Below are 20,658 nucleotides of genomic sequence, written 5' to 3'. Positions count from 1 at the left end.
ATGAAGAATAATACAGAGGTGACTCATTTCATCCACCTGGGACTAACCAATAACCCAGTACTGCAGGTTCCTCTCTTTCTGTTAACCCTCATTTACCTCATCACTCTGACTGGGATCTGGGGATGATCATATTGATCCTGTTGGACTCTTGTCTCCACATTCCCATGTACTTTTTCCTCAGTAACCTGCCTCTGGTGGACTTTTGTTATCCCTCCACAGTCACTCCCAAGGTCATGGCTGGGCTCCTATGGAAGACAAGGTCCTCTATGATGCGTGTGCTGCCCAGATGTTCTTTTTTGCAGTCTTTCTTACTGTGTAAAATGACCTCTTGGCCTCAATGGCCTATGACCCCTATACAGCAGTGTACAAACCCTCCATTACATCACCACCTTGATAACAGGTGTGTGTGCTTTTCTGGCCATAACTACTACATCTGTAGTTTTATGAATGCTTCTTTTGAGGTTGGAGGCATGTTCTATTTTCTGTCTGTAAGTGCACCCTCTGATCCATCACTTTTTTATGCTATTCCCATAGCCATGACTCTCTCTTGCTCTGATAGACACGTCAATGAGTTGACTCTTATCTTTGTAGTAAGCTTCAACATCCTTTTTGCTCTCCTGGTTTTCTTGATTTCTTACCTGTTCATATTTATCACTATCCTGAAGATCCCCTCAACGGAGGGACACCTAAAAGCTGTATCCACCTGTGCTTCTCACCTCACTACAGTCTCGGTCTTCTTTTTTTAAAGTTTATTTATTTTGAGAGAGAATGAGAGGGAGTGAGAGTGCGCACGCATGAGTGGGGGAGGGGCAGAGAGAGAGGGAGAGAGAGAATCTCAAACAAGCTCCAAGCTGTCAGCGCAGAGCCTGATACAGGGCACGATCCCACAAACCACAAGATCATGACCTGAGCCAAAATCAAGAGCTGGTCGCTTAACCAACTGAGTCACCCAGGTGCCCCTACCATCCCCATCTTCTGTGGGATGGTCGCCTTTCAGGTACTCCCAGCCCACCGTCCAATCATTCTATGGACACAGACAAAATCCCATCTGCACTCTATACTATGGTCATCCGCTCCTGTCAGACCTTCTCCCAGCATTAACTCACAGTTTGCAGCCCACACTGTAAATTACTGCTGTGATACTTTCCTCTTCAAAACTGTCACTAAAAAAGATAGTATGTCCAGTCGCTTCAGTTGTATAATATCTGGATGAGAATAGCCCTGAGGACATTAAATATGTAATGATCATGCATGCCGTGAACCCTATTAATTATATGTGATTTTTTCATAGGTTCGCATTTTTTCCACCATACGCCAATGCAAGGGTGTCCGTAAAACATGGCTCAAACCCGTGAAGTGCATGTAAGGGTCCCCTTTGTGTACATATACATAAGAGCAGGAAATCTGTTGAAGGAGGTACCTAGAGCATGGCTAGTTTTTAACTTAAAAGGTAAAATAATTGTGGATCAGAATATAAATTGTTGTCCAACATGTTTTTATTTCTCTAGTTTAAAAAACATTCTAAAGGTCCAAAATGAAGAAAAACATTAAAGCAAAGAAAAAGAAAAGCTTTTGAATAAAGATATTTGGTTTTTCTTGGCATATTTTTTTCAGAGCGATATGACATCCTAAAGGTGCTAATATTTATGTCTTGAATAAGTCGTTTGGTACAAAAAAGTATGATCGTGTGGTAACTTAAAAAAATTTTTTTTTATGTTTTTATTTATTTTTGAGACAGAGAGAGACAGAGCATGAGCAGGGGAGGGGCAGAGAGAGAGAAGGAGCCACAGAATCTGAAGCAGGCTCCAGGCTCTGAGCTGTCAGCACAGAGCCCGACACGGGGCTTGAACTCACAGACTGTGAGATCATGACCTGAGCTGAAGTCCGACGCTTAACCGACTGAGCCACCCACAGGCCCCTATCACATGGTAACTTTTAAAGTGAGAAGACCAGATATAAGAAAAGGGGACCAATTGACAATAAAGCAATTTCTCAATGTTTCTGCGTAGGACTACCAGCTGCATGAGATAAACGCACTGAGTAATGATGATGTGAGCTATTTTTCTCTCTGGAAATACTATGAAATGACTAGTGTCCTTCGCGCCAGGATACTTTCAGATGAGCTGTGTCATGTCCTGCGGCACTCTTACTTGCTCCCTCCCCTTGCCTCGCACTGAGTTCCCTGCTGTCTCTGGACAAACCAAGCTCATTCCTACCTCAGGGCCTTTGTACTAGCTGTTGCCAATGGTCCAAAAGCTTCCTACTTCCCTCAGGTCTTTGCTTAAATGTTACCATAGCATTGTCACCCCACCCCTCACGGACATGGTTTCCGACTCACTTTATTCTTCATGGTTCTCATCAGTACTCAACGATTTCTATTTATTTATTTGTTTGTGTATTTGTTTATTCATTTACCTATCTACTAGAAGGTATGTTGCACAAAAAGAGCAGCTTTGTCTTCTTTACTAACAACTTCATCCCCAATACATAAATTATGGCCTGGCTCGTTCTTTCTCAAAAAAACATTTGTTAAATTAATAAGCAATAAAAAACAAACAATTGTTTGAATTTGACAGTAAATATACTTGAACCATTGATAATTATAGTTTATTGCCCATTAGATAATTCTTTAGAAGGCAATTTTAGAGCATTTCATGAGATGTGGCTTTTTCCCCCTATATTCTTTCACTCAATATCTGCATTTCACATTTCAGGAAAAATTAATTTTTAAAAATTACACTATCAGGTGGATCACATCAAACCATCTTAATTCTTTTCTGTTAGGAATTTCTCATCAAATGGAAAATAACACATGAAATAAACCTAGTTAGTACATCATAAAAAGACAAAAGATGAGACTATGGAAGTGTCCTTTTTTTTTAATCTTTATTTTTGAGAGAGAGAGAGCATATGAGCAGGGGAGAGGCAGAGGTAGAGGTAGACACAGAATCTGAAGCAGGCTCCAGGCTCCAAACTGTCAGCACAGAGCCCGACATGGGGCTCGAACCCATGAACCATGGGATCATGACCTGAGCCAAAGTCAGACCCTTAACCAACTGAGCCACCCAGTCACCCTTTTAAGAAGTTTCCTGATTCAATTTGAAAAATTCTTTAATAAATAATGATTATTCATCTAACTCCAGTGATTCGAAACATCAACTGAAAATGTAAGAAAGATGTTTTACAACAATAAATGTAAACTACCTCAATATGCTAATAATTATGTATTTTATTTGGCTTTCTGTTGAGCTCGATTTTATTATAAAGGTACCCAAAGGAATTTTTATCCTTGTAAGCCTACCCTATCATTATATAATTAGAAGTATTTAACTTCTCAAGACTTGCAAAACCATGTCTGAGTGTTCTACGAGGATCATGCTGGTGTTAGTGGGACAGAGTAGTGTCTCACAAATATCTGGCCCTAAAGTCTATGAAAATGGTGATTTCTCTTCTGGAGCCATTTCTCAATTGTTACTTGAAATGTATTTTTTTTCTTTTGCTGTATGTTATTTGAGCATAGTTGATACACATTGTTACATTTGTTTCAGGTGTACAACACAGTGATTCAACCACTACATATGTTATGCTGTGCTCACAAGCGTACCTACATTCTGTCACCATGCAATGCTCTTATGATACTATTGACTGTATGTCCCATGCTGTACCTTTTATTCCCATGACTTATTCATCCCATAAGTGGAAGTCTGCATCTCCTACTCCCCTCCACCCATTTGCCCATCCCTCCCGTCCTCCTTTCCTGTGGCGACCATCGGATTGTTCTTCGTATTTGTTAAGTTTGATTCTGCTTTTTGTTTGTTTATTGATTTGTTTTGCTTTTCATATTCCACATATAAGTGAAATCTTATAACATTTGTCTTTCTCTATTTAACTTATTTCACTTAACATACTACCCTCTGGGTCCATCCATCTTGTCACAAGTGGTAAGATCTCTGGGAATGCAAGCTGGTGCAGCCACTCTGGAAAACAGTATGGAGGTTCCTCAAAAAACTAAAAATAGAACTACCCTATGATCCAGCAATTGCACTACTAGGTATTTATCCACGGGATACAAGTGTGCTGTTTCGAAGGGGCACATGCACCCCCATGTTTATAGCAGCACTATCCACAATAGCCAAAGTATGGAAAGAGCCCAAATGTCCATCGGTGGATGAATAGATAAAGAAGATGTGGTATATATATACGATGGAGTATTACTCAGCAATCAAAAAAAAATGAAATCTTGCCATTTGCAACTACGTGGATGGAACTGGAGGGTATTATGCTAAGCGAAATTAGTCAGAGAAAGACAATATCAGATGACTTCACTCATATGAATACTTTAAGAGACAAAACAGATGAGCCTTTGAAGAAGAAGGGAAGGGAAGCAAAAATAATATAAAAACAGGGAGGGGGACAAAACATAAAAGACTCATAAACATGGAGAGCAAACAGAGGGTTACCAGAGGGGGTGTGAAGGGGGATGAGCTAAATGGGTAAGGGGCATTAAGCAATCTACTCCCGAAATCATTGCTGTACTATATGCTAATTTGGATGTAAACTTTAAAAAAAATAAAATTAAAAAAGGTGGTAAGATCTCATTCTTTTTTATGGGGGAGTAATACTCCATTGTATGGACATACAACACCTTCTTTATCCATTTCGCTATCATAGAAGCTTGGGTTGCTTTCATTTCTTGGTTATTGTAAATAATGCCTCATTTAACATAGGGGTGCATAGATCTTTTCTAATTAGTGTTTCCATTTATTGGGGGTAAATCCTTAGTAGTGGGATTATTGGATCACGTGGTAAAGAAGAGAACCCCCAACCCCAATTCTTTGAACTGCTGTGGGGGTTTGGAGTGATGGCACTGAGGGACCAGGAGAATATTTATTAACCCTGGAGCTTAAAAAAAAAAGCTGTGCTTTAAAAGGGCAACTAGAATATGGACGTTCTAGCTGTAGTGCCCTGCCAAATAGCAAGGGAGCTGCTGGAACTCTTGGTCAGACAGGCTGGTGAGCACGAGTTCAGACCGCAGACAAGAGCGGGGTCCTGATGCCATAGCAAGACTGCCCCTCAGCGGGACCTGAGCCCACACCAGCCCGGATGCCTGGGCACAGAAAAAAAAGCAGCTTTCATTTTTTTTAAAATATATAATTTATTGTCAAGTTAGCTAACATACAGTGTATATAGTGTGCTCTTGGCTTCGGGAGTAGATTCTCATGATTCATCACTTACATACAACACCCAGTGCTCATCCCAACAAGTGGCCTCCTCAATGCCCATCACCCATTTTCCCCTCTCCCCTCCTCCGTCAACCCTCAGTTTGTTCTCTGTATTTAAGACTCTCTTATGGTTTGCCTCCTTCTCTGCTTCAAACTATTTCTTCCCCTTCCCTTCCCCCATGGTCTTCTGTTAAGTTTCTCAAATTCCACATAAGAGTGAAATCATATGATAACTGTCTTTCTCTGACCGACTTATTTCACTTAGCATAATACCCTCCAGTTCCATCCACGTTGTTGCAAATGGCAAGATTTCATTCTTTCTCATTGCCAACTAATATTCCATTGCATATATAAACTACATCTTCTTTATCCATTCATAGGCTGATGGACATTAGGGTTCTTTCCATAACTTGGCTATTGTTGAGAGTGCTGCTATAAACATTGGGGTACATGTGCCCCTATGAAGCAGCACTCCTGTATCATTTGGATAAATTCCTAGTAGTGCTATTGCTGGGTCATAGGATAGCTCTGTTTTTAACTTTTTGAGAAAAACCAGCATTGATACATTAGATTATCTAAAATTCAAGGATTTATTTAGATTATTGCTTTTCAACTAGTGTCACTTTGTTCTTACAGGGTCTGATCCAGGCTATAACATTGCATATATTGTCCTGTCCCCTTCGTCTCCTCTGATCTGTGACAGTGTCTCAGTCTTTCCTGGATTTTCACAACCTTAATAGGTTTGAGTACTGCTCAGGGATTGTGTAGAAGATCTTTCAATTTATGTTTGTCTGATTTTTGGGTCATGGTTACACAGAGGGTCAGCGTTTGAGAAAGTAAGAAGTGCCGTTCTTATCACATCCTATCAAGGGACACATATTACCAACATGACTTGTCACTGAGTTCTTAACTTTAGTCACTGAGACAAGATATGTTGGCCAGGTTTTTCAGTATAATGCTACCTTTCTCCTCCTGCATTCTGTATATTTTAGAAACAAGTCACTAAGTTCGGCCACACTCATGACAGAAGGGACTACACTCCACCTCTTAGGGGAAGGCTGACCATATTATTCGGGATTATTTTTATGAGAAAGATTTGATTGTTTGTATACATCAGCATGGACTTTACATATACCTGCTTTGTGCTTTGGTGTACAATTTGTACTGTATTATTTATTTCATTATTCAGATCGCTGCATCTTTGGTCATTGGGGGCACTTCCAGTTTTACTCTTGTTTCCTTGTGAGATGCTCAATCCTTCTTCTATTTTCTGAGCTCCTTCTTAGCTTCGGGAACTACAAGGCACTCCAGGATCCTCTTGTGCTAGTCCAGTCCTAACCCAGTCATCAGCTCTTTCTTCAAAGAGTCCAGCTCACTCTCCATCGAAGCTCAAATGACCCTAAATCCTCCAGCCTTCTTTCTTTTAACTGGAAAATGAAATAACAACTAGCTGCAGGGGGATGAGGACCTTCCTAGACATTTTTGAGGCATATTTGAGTAGGGATTATGTGCGCATAAGTTTTCTTTGTGTCTCTCAGTTCTTGTTCCAAGTCCTTGCCTTTGTCTCACTTGTTTACAACACTTCAAGCACTACACCTCCTTCTATGCCTCCTCTCCTCCTGTGTCTACACTGCTTTTCCCCAAGGTGACATACACCACTCATTCTCCTTCATTCTTCCAGAGAACCAAATACACAGTAACCTTGTACTCAGACAACATGGAGGGGAAGTGAAGCCCAGAATGATGAACTTCTGCAAAGTAAGGATTTGATATAACTGACCCTCCGGTTCATAAAACATCATCTACTGTCAAACATCTCCCAGTCAACTCTCTCCTAAAACCTTGGCTTCCCGCCATCTTGTTAAGCTCTGTCCATCTTCTGTCTTCTCAAATTTGAGAGGTCAAAGGCCTATCTGTCTAGCTGCTCTGGGAAAAGACAATATGCATTTACTCCATCATACAGGTTGGGACAATACTTAGAAACTATGTAAAGCAAAGAAAAATCATGGACTAGATTGTAGAGTATACCGTTATGAGATTTGTCACCCCACCATCCAACCAAAACCACTCAAAGTCATCCACCAACTTCATATCACTATGACGTATTGCCAGCTATAAGTCTTGACATTGTTTAATCTACCAGCAGATTTGACACGTCTGTTCCCTACTGATGCATTTCTCAACACTTGGTTTCCAGGACACCACTCACCTTTGTTGGCTCCTCATCTCTTTGGCCTTTCATTGAGAAAGTTCCAGGTGTTGGTCCTTGAAACACTTTGCTTCTTTCTACCTACATTCTCTTACCTATGTTCTCATTCTTACGGCCTAAATGCCATCCACATGATAAAAACTCAAATTTATATCTCCATTCCAGTGCTAAGCCTTTCTGGTGATAGCTGAGAGGCATCTCAAGCTTTCTATGCCCCAAGCGAAATTCATGCTCTCTTCTCATCCAAACCTCCTGCTATCATGCTTTCCATACCTTACATAGTAGTCATCCTATCTTTCTAGTTGCTTAGGCAGCTAGGCTACCATTTTTCTCACCCTCCACATCCAACACATCATCATATCATGTCATCTCATTATTTCAAACATAATACAAACAATCTGGGCAACTTGGAAGAATATAATACAATGTATTATTTGGAGGAAACAAAACAGGCAATTAAACAAATAGAATATAATTTCAGAGATTTATTTAAATCTATGGAGAAGACAAGAGCAGATAATAGATAAACTATTTTAGATGGTGTGGTCAAGAAAGGGACTCTTAAGGGAGCGCCTGGGTGGCTCAGTCGGTTGAGCATCCGACTTTGGCTCAGGTCATGATCTCATAGTCCGTGTGTTCGAGTCCCGCGTCAGGCTCTGTGCTAACAGCTCAGAGCCTGGAGCCTGTTTCAGATTCTGTGTCTCCCTCTCTCTCTGACCCTCCCCCATTCATGCTCTGTCTCTCTGTGTCTCAAAAATAAATAAAATGTTAAAAAAAATTTTTTTAAAAGGAAACGACTCTTAAGGAAGATAAAACTAGCCATTCAGATTCAGGTACATGTGCATGATGGAATGTTGGTTTTCCTCAAAAAACATTTTTTCTTCTTCCAGAGTATTGGAAGCTCATTAAGTTTCAGCTATAGATTAAATTTTGAAGTTGGCTTCGCTGGTCGTTTTTGTGGCCTCATGACTGAATCTTTGCGAATGGAATGTACTCAGAAATAATGCAGGCTCCTACTATATCACTTTCTTGAAAAGAAATTATTTTTCCTTCAACTTATATCTTCCCCCTTTCCTGCAGATAAAATAGTTGTGATGACAGCAGACTTTGAACACTCTAGGAGACAGTAGGGTTATGTGGACTGAACTTGGCCCCAGATGAGCCAGACGCAACATATCCAGATGATTCATTTTCAACCTGCTACATTAGCTTCCAAATAAATTACTATTTGAGAATAAATTCCTATTGTGTTTAAGTCACTAAATTTTGATATAGCAGTTTAACCTAATTTCTAGTTGTGGTAGATTAACTCTGGGCACAAATTCTTTGCAGCTGTTTTCTTCAAGAGGTGGAATCTTTCTTCATGCTTGCATTGGGGCCAACCTTGACATCATTGATTAGGATAATGTAGAGAAAATGAGTGAGTTAGGAGTCTGATCTTCAAGAAGTCATTCAGCTTTATTTTTACACTGAAAATATTATTTAAGAAAGCTGGTCCATCCTGCTTTCACATCCTGAAAGAGCATGAGGAGAAGAAAGTAACTAGAATCAACAGTTAGAAACATTTGAGTAAGGTCATCTTTGAACATTTCAGCTCATCTGACAATCCAGAAGACCTGTAACTTCACGAATGAGCCTGTGTGAAAGCAGCAAAGAACTGTCTCACCAACTACAGCATTATGAGACATAATAATAAACTGTTGTTTTAAGCCACTAGGCATTATAATATTTTTGCTACACAACAATAGATAACTGATTAACTATTCAGTTTTTATAATCTTTCTAATTAGTCTATGGGTTGAACAGAATCTTCATTTTCTTAGTGACTTTCCTGAAAGCATTATTTACCTCTTTATTCCTTAGACTGTAGACAATAGGGTTCAACATGGGGACTATTATTGTATAGAACACAGATGCCATTTGGTCATTGTCCATAGAATGACTAGAACTGGGTTGTAAGTACATGAACGTGACAGCTCCATAGAAGAGGGTGACTGCAGTGAGGTGTGAAGCACAGGTGGAGAAGGCTTTCTTCCGTCCCTCGGCTGAGCACATCCTCAGGATGTCAATGAATATTAACAGATAGGAGGTCAAGATTACTATCAGGGCAAAACAGACATTGAAAGCTGCTAAGATAAAGAGCACAATCTCATTTATGTAGATATCAGAGCAGGAAAGCGCCAGGATTGGAGGGATATCACAGAAAAAGTGATGGACCACATTGGAATGGCAGAAGGAGAGGCTGAAGGTGAATCCAGTGTGGATGGCAGATTCAATAAAACCCCAGACATAGCAGCCTACTGCCATTTGAGCACACAAGCTGGTGGTCACAGTGGTGGTATAATGTAAGGGCTTACATACCGCTGCAGGCCGATCATAAGCCATGACAGCTAGCAGGAAACAGTCTACACTGGCAAAACCCACAAAGAAGAACATCTAAGCAGCACATCCACCATAGGAGATGATTTTATCCCCTGTTAGAAACCCAGCCATCACCTTGGGAGTAACAGCTGAGGAGTAAACACAGTCTACCAGAGAGAGGTTACTGAGAAAAATATACATGGGAGTGTGGAGACGGGAGTCCAACAGAATCAACATGATCATCCCAAGATTTCCAATGAGAGTGGTGAGATAAATGAGAGTAAATGTTATGAAGAGAAAGATTTGCAGTTCTGGGTTGTCAGTCAGTCCCAAGAGTCTAAACTCATTCACCTTGGTGCTGTTCTCCATGGATACTATTTTGACATTGTGGTTCACCTATGAAAACAAGAAGGCAAGATGGATAAAATACTTATGCATGGAAAATGGCTCAAAGTTCTCCCATGTCACCCAAATGACATGAGCAGACCATGATACCATTACCAGTGCAGACTTCCCAGCAACCACAAGACTGGCAAATTCCGACCTCCACCTTTCAATATGTAAGGGTACACACATATTCATCAGCTCTTGACCCCCACTGAGATATTCCAAATAACCAGTCAGTTATCTTCAAAATGGCCATTGCTTATTTTCACGTGGGTTGAAGGCTTTTGTGACCCTCATTCTACCCCTTGGAAAGGCAACATCAATGTTTCTGAGCTTCATTTTCTTCATCTGAAAAAGTTAAGTGGGCATGATGTTTCCAACTTGTACTATATTACAAGATTCTTTTAAAATGGTAGTTTGAAAACAACACAAGTATTTCAAGAGGCAGCATATTGGGCTGGTGAAGAACGTGGTCTCTGGGTTACCTGTCTTGTATTCAAATCCTGGCATTTCCACTTGCCAGCCAGGTAACCCGGGGCAAGTCATGGCCTTTCCGTACGTCAGTTTCAAACAAAAGTGACAATAACAGTACTTCACAAGGCTGTTTGGACAATTGAACAAGTTGACATGTTTGAATTACCCAAAATACCGCCTAATAGTTAGTGTGCAATACATCATAAGTTTTACTATTATTAAATAAATAATAATATTATTAGCAATATGTATATAAGACTGTTGAAAAAATAACAGAAATATTGGAATCACACTACTAAAGAAACATGTGGGTAAGTGACCTCATGTCTTAAATTCAAATCTATTTAAACAAACATACCATTTTTTTAAATATTAAAAACAGGGGTACCTGGGTGGCTCAGTCTGTTAAGCATCTGACTTCAGCTCAGGTCATGATCTCGTGGTTCGTGAGTTCGAGCCCGCATCAGGCTCTGTGCTGACAGCTTGGAGCCTGGAGCCTGCTTCAGATTCTGTGTCTCCCTCTCTCTCTGGCCCTTCCCCTCTCAAGCTCTGTCTCTCTCAAAATAAATAAACATTAAAAAATTTAAATATTAAAAACAAAAACTGGGGACTGACCATGAGGATTGATAAGAGGTACAAATGTTGAGATGCCATCTTTCATGGCGTGACTTCTGCAAGAGGAATCTACTGAAGGTTGTACCAATTATTTCAGCCAACTGGATAATTTCATCATAAAACCGGCTCCACAATGCTCAGAATCCAAGCTATCTGGTCAACCCTGATAAAGTCTTCGACAAAGAATCCTTTAATGCCAGAATTATTCAGCCCTGGCTCTCTTTCCCTCACACTCCACATGTAGACCATGAGCACAACTGGTTATCTCTACCTTCAAAATATATCCCTAATTCATGTGCTTGTCACCGTCTCCCATGCACCTGCTCTAGGCCACTCCATCATTTAGGTCATGTGTGCTAAGAACTCAGGTCCACAGTGAGTCACTGGGAAAGGTAGGAAGAAGAAATCTGAGGTGAGATGCAGATGTAGGAGATGAAAGGAAATGAGAGCCAAGGAGTAGATACTAAAGGATGCTGAAATTTTGTCTTTTCAATTAGATAGCAAATGTGTCCTATAGGCCGTGTCTTTTTAATGCTAACAACAATAATGTCAGCAATAATGAGTAGCCAGGCACTACCACTAATTGCCCACAAAAGTCTAAAACTTTTGATCAAGGGTCTCTAAATAGCCTGTGCAAAGTTGCACGTGAGACTGTGTTTTAAGAGCACAGGACTAGGTACCACATACGTGCATAGTTAACTGCCTCAGCAAACAGTTCATTCTGAGATTCACTCATTCATCCTTGTATTCATTTATTAATCTTTTCACCTATCCCCTCAACAAACACGTACTGAGTGTCCACCAGTGTCTAAGTGCTCTCCTAAGAGCAGGGATGTTAAATGATGAGAAAAATACCATCCGCTACTATTTGGCAAAAATCGCCATTTTCCTAATCACTGAAGGTTGTTGTAACATCTAGCCTCCAGATGAGCAGCCTGGAAGTGTGAGAATATTAAAGCCTGGGATGTTAAACTCTGAAAAATCCGTGGGAAGGTGTTGTCCTTGTAACTTTACGTAGCAAGTCTTCTAATACCATAATCTAAGCAGACCAGAGAATGGAGCTAAATACTTACCTTGCCCTTCAAGGAAGGTGACACAACTTCACTTATGATCTTCACATTGCTAGTGCCACTCAAAAAGAAAGAAAGCATCTTGTTGATCTCCTTTCTTAATGTCTGGTTACAAATATTGAAGTTCTCTAGAGGCAGGGAGATATATAAAGAACAGGTAATTACAAGGTGAGGATTACAAAATATTCTCCAACCTGTCACATAGGGAGGCTGCCATGAGGAAAAATAGGAGAAAGTCTCTGAACGGACTCTACCAAGTACTGAGCAACTCCAAGAAAGAATCATCATACCCACTGTAGACAACATTTTAGCTTGGGGGTTATCCCTGCTCATTGTTGCAGGCTCAGAGTGATGTGCCCGAGAAATAAGGCCACTTAGTTTACTTGGACAAACTTTGACATTCAGATTCATAAAAAGAGCATCAAAGAGCCTTTGGCACATAGACGGTTCCCTCTAAAATGGTGTTGGGATGCCTGAGTAGCTCAGTGCGTTGAGCAGCCAACTCTTGATTTTGGCTCAGGTCATGATCTCACCATTGTAGGATCGAGCCCCACGTTGGGCTCAGCAGCGAGTGTGGAGCCAGCTTGGGATTCTCTCTCCCCCTCTCTCTCTGTCCCTCTCCTGAACGTACTCTCTCTCTCTCTCTTTCTCTCTCTCTCTCTCAAAATAAATAAAAAAGCTTTTAAAATAAAATAAAATGATGCCAATAGAGCAATGTTGGGATGTTAGAAGCCAATGATGGAGAACAAGAAGGATTTATACATACATGAAATTCTCAGGAGAATAGGTACCCAAGGGAGAAAACACAGCCTCTGACTCAATTCATGTGGAGAAGAAGCAATTAGAGACTGAGCCTACTTTGTTAAGGCATATGTATTTACATTACTTGGGATTGTTTCTTTTTGATAGTGCAAACATCTTCGGAAGAGAATTCAGAAGTAACTTTCCTGATGGCAATCAGACAGATTCACGAGAGAGGTCATGGAAACCAGGCTGGGGCCTTACAGGGCTTGTGTTGTCCCAGAGCCACACAACTTCCTAAAATTCATGTGAGGAGGATTACAGGTTATATAATCCTCTGCACTTCAGTTCCATCATTTATAAAATGGAGACAAAGGGGGCGCCTGGGTGACTCCGTCGGTTGAGCGTCCAACTTAGGCTCAGGTAATGATCTCACAGTTGGTGAGTTGGAGCCACGTATCAGCTCACTGCTGTCAGCGCAGAACCCACTTTGGATCCTCTGTCCCCCTCTCTCTCTGCCCCTCCCCCACTCACACACACACTCTCTCTCTCTCTCAAAAGTAAATAAATATTTAAAAAACAAAAATAAAAATATAAAAAATAATGGAGATAATAGTACCTACTTCGTACACTTGTTATGAGAAGCATATAAATTAATATTTACATGTTTTAAAAACAAAGCCTGGTACATAGTAAACCGTCACCAAACACTATAAAAAATAATTGCGAAGTCTTACTTTTTTGTGAGGGAACCTCCATTCATTTCTGAAAGTATCCATTGTCTCTAAAAGACATAATTTATCCCTTACAGGCCTTAGGAGTCACTGTGAGTTCATTCCAAAGACACTACACAGTGGGATTGAAGTGAGTGTAAATAATTAGCAAACTGAGAAGTCAGACATAGAGGAATTCAAATAGCTGCTTAAACTGACAAAGCAGGGTAACCAAGAATTCATCTGTAGCATATTCAATTTGGCTACTGACTTCAGACAAAGTTGAATAACCTGGGACTCAACAAAAAAATACCAGATCTCTTTCTACATAGAAACTATAACATGGCCACTGGAAGCTGAGATATGATATTTTCCTGGATGCCCTTTACCCAAAACCTTCCTATTTTTTGGTAATTGCCCACAATGTGAAACATGTTGGGAAACTATACAGCACTATGTTCATGAGACTTTCTAGAGAAGACTCCGAAGGGTGGTATGCGTGCAAATCCTGGTTCTGCCCGAACTTTCCTGGAACTTGGGCAAGTTAAGTAATGTCCCTAAGCGTCAGTGTCCTCATAAGTAATATGAGAATAACACTAGTACCTACTTATCAAGTTGTCATGAGGTTTAAATTTGTTAAGATAAGCCAAGCACTAAGAGCACTGTCAATGTGCTTGTAAGCTGTATATTTGAGAGCTGTTATTGTCATTTCACTTACCATGCTCACAGCTCAGCCAGTAGCAAAAGAACTTATTTCAGCCAAAGGGATGCAATGAAAAATGTACAGAAAGAAGTTAGCATAGTTAGAATTTATTTACAGTAGGTGTTGTAGCATGTGACATTAGCAAGGGCTCAACAGTTGTGATAATGGCAGCCATCGAGAGTAGTGTCTAGGGCAGAAAGGGTGGATGCACGAGAGGAACTATGTTCACGAAACTGTTCCAGGGGTCTTTTCTTGCCTGTGTTTCCTACCTTCTGGATTTCTATGTTTAACACTGATTTTCTTGACTTAAATTATCCAATACTCCCCCTTGGTTTTGTGAGCACACCTTTATTCTTCTAATAAATCTTTTTAATACTTAAGTGAACCAGAGTTGATTTCTATTGTGTACATCCAAGATCACCTCTCTCCCCCACATATGACCCATATTTATGTGATAGTCAGGGATGGTCACCGTGGAGGGAGTCTAACCAGGAAAAGCAGATAGCCACTACCACTTTTGTTCAAGCTCCTGAGTTGTATTGTCTTACCTTTTAACTCCCAACTGGACCATGACGAGACCCCTTGACACAACATGGCAAACATCAAGAATCTTAAATTACAGATGTTATATGTTAACTAATGGGAATAGCTGACATGCTTCTTTGTCTCTCCTTACTCTTATTATCTTGGCCTACTTACTCAACAGTGTTGTATCAACTTCGTTCTAGCAGAGGAATATTCCAACTCATTTGGCTGGGAGTGAAAATAAAAATAAATGCCATGAAGGAGGAGCATATTTGGATCAGTTCTCAGGTTTCCCAACTCAGCAAAATGTAAACACAACTTATAATAGGTTATTTTACCAGCAAATGACAAAAAATATAAGCGGAGGTAGGGAGAGTACCCTAATCCTAACACCAGATAAATTCATTACCACCAAGGAACGCTACAAACAAACATTTCTCATGAACATAGATACAAAATTCCTCAACAAAATATTGCCAAGCTGAATCCAGCAGTGTATAAAAAGAATTATACACAATGACTAACTGGTGATTACTTCAGGTATGCAAGGCTGAGCCAACATTTGAAAATCAATTGATGTAATCAACCGTATCAATATGCCAATGAATAAAATTAAACATGATCATATCAATTGCTGCAGAAAAAGCAGCTGACAAAATCCAACATCCATTCATGATGAAAATTGTCAGTGAACTAGGAATAAAAAAAACAAATCACGCATAGCAAGTGGGAAAGACTGGAAAGAACCAAATTAGAGTCAGACATATTTATCTCCTTACAGGTATAAATGGATATAGATATGTAAATAAACCTAAATTCATATGTGTGTATATATCCTGGTTTTGTCTTCTAAGATCACCTAGAAGAGATATCTCAGTAGCAATGAGCCTACCCAGATCCTGGATCTTATTTTCTAAATATTATTCTCTAATAAATGGAAGCAGGGCTCTTTGGAGAAATAACTGATTCTATGACTGGATCAGGGTCAATGCAAGAGGAATCTGAGCATCTTGTAATGCTCCAACACAAAGAGGTATTCAAAACTAAAAGGATGGGGGCATGTCGAAAGGAAACAAGACAAATGGGAGAGCTCCTAGTGACCAAACAGGGAACAATTTGAGCAAAAAAAAAATAACATAACATTGAATTATAACCCAAAGTATACAATAAAGATGTGATCCCATACTGACATACACAAATGATTGAAATAAATGATAAAAGAGAGACAGATTTTCCCTTCAAAGAGTTTGAAAGAATTTATTTATATATTCCCCTCTACTCCTGGAGGTGAACTTTAGCGCCCCACTGGCTGGGGTCTAAAGTAGTCTTCATGACTTACTTACAAGAAATAGAATATAAAAAAGGGAGAAAGTGGCTTCACGCTGGCAACGTGACAAAACTCTCTTGGCCAGGTGATTGAAGGTAATAAATGGCAGTGTGCCGAGTCATGGTGTGAACACGTAGCCCTGACGTAACGTGATGAAAGGGAAATTCCTATTTTGACGTAAAATCCATATTCCTTACCTAACCATGACCCAAAACACCCAAAACCAAACAACTGCACATTGAAAGCCACTCTACAAATTATCTGACTAGTACCCCTCAAAACAGTCCAAGTCATGAGAGGTGAGGGAAGACTGAGACGCTGTCACAGGCCAGAGGAAGCTAAGGAGCCATGACAACTCAATTCAATGTGGATCCTGGATAACAGCCTGGAAGAGAAAAGGACGTTACTGGAAAAAACAAAAATGGTAAAACCCAAGTAAAATCTGAAGTTTAGATAGCAGTGATGCCCAGGTTGGCTGCTTAGTTTTGATAAAAAGTACCAGGCTAAAGCAAGACAATAGGCGAAACTAGAGCAGGGATATATGGGGTATACAGGAACTGACAGGAATATGTCTAAGTTTTTGAAAATTTAGAATATTCTAGAATTCAAAAAAAATTTCAAAATAAAAAAAATAATAAAATGGTTTCAGCAGGAGACACATTACTGTTTTCATAGCCCTCAGACCCAGAAGGGAATGTATATTAGTATACCACTATTATCTGCATGATTACCTTAAGGCATTCAAGCACAGTTTTATAAATCTTGAGATGTTGAATGCTTCCGATTACATAGAGATGGAAAGAGAAGACACAGATGCAAATACCCTTGGGTAACTTTGTTATAGCTAACTGGAGAACCAAAATCAAATAATTACATTTCACACTGGGATATGGAATGCAGGTTATGTTTACATTCAAAATAGATGTTTACAATCATTGGAGTTAATTGTACATTCAGCATATGTGAAGTAATTTTCCAAATCAGATCAGATATTAAAATTTTAATAGTTTCTTATTTTAGGTCTTTTTACAGTTTACTAAATAGAATTTGTTTTATTGTGTTACCTGCCACTTAATAAGACAATTCCTAAGGGAAAAATATGAGATGGTTTCGGATGGCAATGGGTTCCAAAACATCCTTGCATCCAAAATTGGGAGTCCAAGCACTGAATGAGATTATAGGTAAAAATATTCCACACAGCAGGAAAGCAGCCATGTCTCTTGAAGCGTTCTAAATGATACTTAGAATGATTATTTATTTGTGATGTGATATAATTATCAGTGGCTCAAAGATCCAACATATTGACATAATGTACTCACAACAGAATTAGTTCATCCATTTCACAAAAACATCTTGAGCCAGACACATTAATAGGTACCGGGGATAGAGCTGTGAACATAGTAGATGAAACCAGAACTCTTGGGGAGTTTACAGTTTAGTTAGCAGATATATATAGATGAACAGGCAAACAGATAAAAATTAGTGTTAATAAGAACTATGAAGAAGAGACGAGGCTGAGGTGAGGTCCATAAGGAGCCAAGTGGCCGTTTTATAAAGGGAGTCATACCCATAGGATAGGTAACGTTTAAGGAGAGGCCTGAAGGAAGCAAGGGAACCTTCCAAGCAAAGGAAACAGCAAGCACAAAGGTCCTGAAGTAGGAGCATGCGTGGAGTTGTTAAGGAGTAACAAGAAAATCAGTGTTAATGATGTGGAGTCCATGAGTGGGAGAGTGATACCAGATGGTACAGATCAACTAAAGTCTAAATGAATGAAGGACCATAACCATTTCAAAGCATTTACAGACAGAGAAGGTGTGATTTGTTATTCTTAGTGCATTATTTTTATTACATGTGAGGAGTTGGTAGTCATATACACATAAGTGGAACAAGACCTGTATTATCTCTTCAGTGTTCTTCTCCTCTGACCAATTTATCTTTTTGAAAATTATCATATGAACATGCTGTTTCTACATAATGACTCGGTCAAGGTGAAAACATCAATTCATTTACATGCTATACTTATAGAGGTTTCCATAAAATGTAATGCCTTAAAAAATACATACCTTCATTTGAAAAACTACTAGAGTACTTTTTTCTGCATTTGGGACTCTTAGAACAATTTTTCAAGCCAACAAATAATATGATTTGACATAAATTTATATGCTGATACCTCAATTGATTTTTTAGATTATTTTTTTCATCAAACATTAGCCACACTATATATACTTCTTTGACAAATTTCCTCCTCCCACATGCATGTGTGTAAATGGAACTCTTGTGTTACTTTTATTCACAGGCTTGTGTACACCCCCATTCTCATGTAGGTTTATGTTGCATGTAGGTTTATATAATGCACATGGAACATATGAATGAATCAAATGTGATTAACCATAAGATGCCGAGGAATAAACCTAACCAAAGAGGTAAAAGATCTGTACACTGAAAACTACAGAAAGCTTATGAAAGAAATTGAAGAAGACACAAAGAAATGGAAAAGCATTCCATGCTTATGGATTGGAAGAAGAAATATTGTTAAAATGTCTATATTACTCAAAGAAATCTGCACATTTAATGCAATCCCCATCAAATAACACCAGCATATTTCACAGATCTAGAACAAACAATTCTAAAAATTGTATGGAACCACGAAAGACCCTGAATAGCCAAAGCAATCCAGAAAAAGAAAAGCAAAGCTGAAGGCATCACAATTCCAGACTTCAAGTTATATTGCAAAGCTGTAGTCATCAAGACATGATGGTACTAGCACATAAACAGACACATTGATCAATGGAACAGATAGAAAATCCAGAAATGGACCCACAACTACATGGTCAACTCATCTTTAACAAAGCAGGAAAGAATATCCAGTGGAAAAAAAGTCTCTTCAACAAATGGTGTTGGGAAAACTGGACAGCGACATGCAGAAGAATGAAAGTAGACCACTTTCTTACACCATTCACAAAAATAAATTCAAAATGGGTGAAAGACCTAAATGTGAGACAGGAAACCATCAAAATCCTGGAGGAGAATACAGGCAGCAACCTCTTTGATATTGGCTGTAGCATCTCCTTATTAGACACATCGCCAGAGGCAAGGACACAAAAACAAATGTGAACTCTTGGGACCTCATCAAGATAAAAAGCTTCTGCACAGTGAAGGAAACAATCAACAAAACTAAAAGGCAGCCTACAGAATGGGAAAGGATATTTGCAGATGACATATCTGATTAATACTTATTTTATTTATTTATTTATTTATTTATTTATTTATTACTTTTGGTTTCATTAATTTTCTTCATTTTTTTCTGTTTTGTAACTTTTATTTATTTGTGTATTTTATTTATTTATTTATTTATTTATTTTAATATAATTTATTGTCAAATTGGCTAACATACAGTGTGTAAAACATGCTCTTGGTTTTTGGGGTAGATTCCCGTGGTTCATCACTGACATACAACATCCAGTGCCCATCCCAACAAGTGCCCTCTTCAGTGCCCGTCATTCATTTTCCCTTCTCCTCCACCACCCCCCTATCAACCCTCAGTTTCTTCTCTGTATTTAAGAGTCTCATGGTTTGCTTCCTTCCCTCTCTGTAACTATTTTTCCCCCTTTCCTTCCCCCATGGTCTTCTGTTAAGTTTCTCAAGATCCACATATGAGTGAAAACATTTGATATCTTTCTCTGGCTGACTTACTTCACTTAGCATAATACCTTCCAGTTCCATCCACATTGCTGCAAATGGCATGATTCATCCTTTCTCATTGCCAAGTAGTATTCCATTGTATATATAAACCATAAAAGACCCTGAACAGCCAAAGTACTATTGAAAAAGAAAAAATACTGATTCGTAAATGACGTCTTCCAAATATCTAAGCTCACTGTGAGCTCTTACAGTTAAGCTATTACATTCATGTTAACAATACTCTTTAATCAAAAATATACTTTTGAAGAGATGCAGACATCACTCTAGGAAATAAAGTACAGTGTGACCCATGACAGGGAACACTGTGCCAGGAGGATCTAAGAAGGTTAAACTAGCGGGGAGGGTGGGAGGATGGGGGCGCCTGGATGGGTCAGTAGGCTAAGCATCAAACTTTGGCTCAGGCCATGATCCTATGGTTCATGAATTCAAACCCTGCATCAGGCTGTCTGCTGTCAGCACAGAGCCTGCTTCAGATCCCCTGTCTCCATCTCTCTCTGCCCCTCCTCTGCTCACGCTTTTTCTCTCTCCCTCTTTCAAAAGTAAATATTTACTTTTTTTTTTTAAAAAAAGGAACTTAAGCCGGGTTATTGTGGATCCTACATCATTAAA

At 39.3% G+C, this 20,658-nt stretch overlaps 2 pseudogenes; one reads left to right on the top strand and one right to left on the bottom strand.

Moving 5' to 3' along the window:
• LOC106989456 (olfactory receptor 5B2-like) lies at nucleotides 1-746 on the top strand (annotated as a pseudogene).
• Nucleotides 747-9,222: 8,476 nt separating this feature from the next.
• LOC106989455 (olfactory receptor 5B2-like) lies at nucleotides 9,223-10,164 on the bottom strand (annotated as a pseudogene).
• Between the last annotated feature and the right edge of the window lie 10,494 nt (nucleotides 10,165-20,658).

The sequence above is a fragment of the Acinonyx jubatus genome, chromosome D1, assembly GCF_027475565.1.
Source record: "Acinonyx jubatus isolate Ajub_Pintada_27869175 chromosome D1, VMU_Ajub_asm_v1.0, whole genome shotgun sequence".
In the NCBI taxonomy this organism is placed as follows: Eukaryota; Metazoa; Chordata; class Mammalia; order Carnivora; family Felidae; genus Acinonyx; species Acinonyx jubatus.
This window is presented reverse-complemented; position numbering and strand designations above follow the sequence as displayed.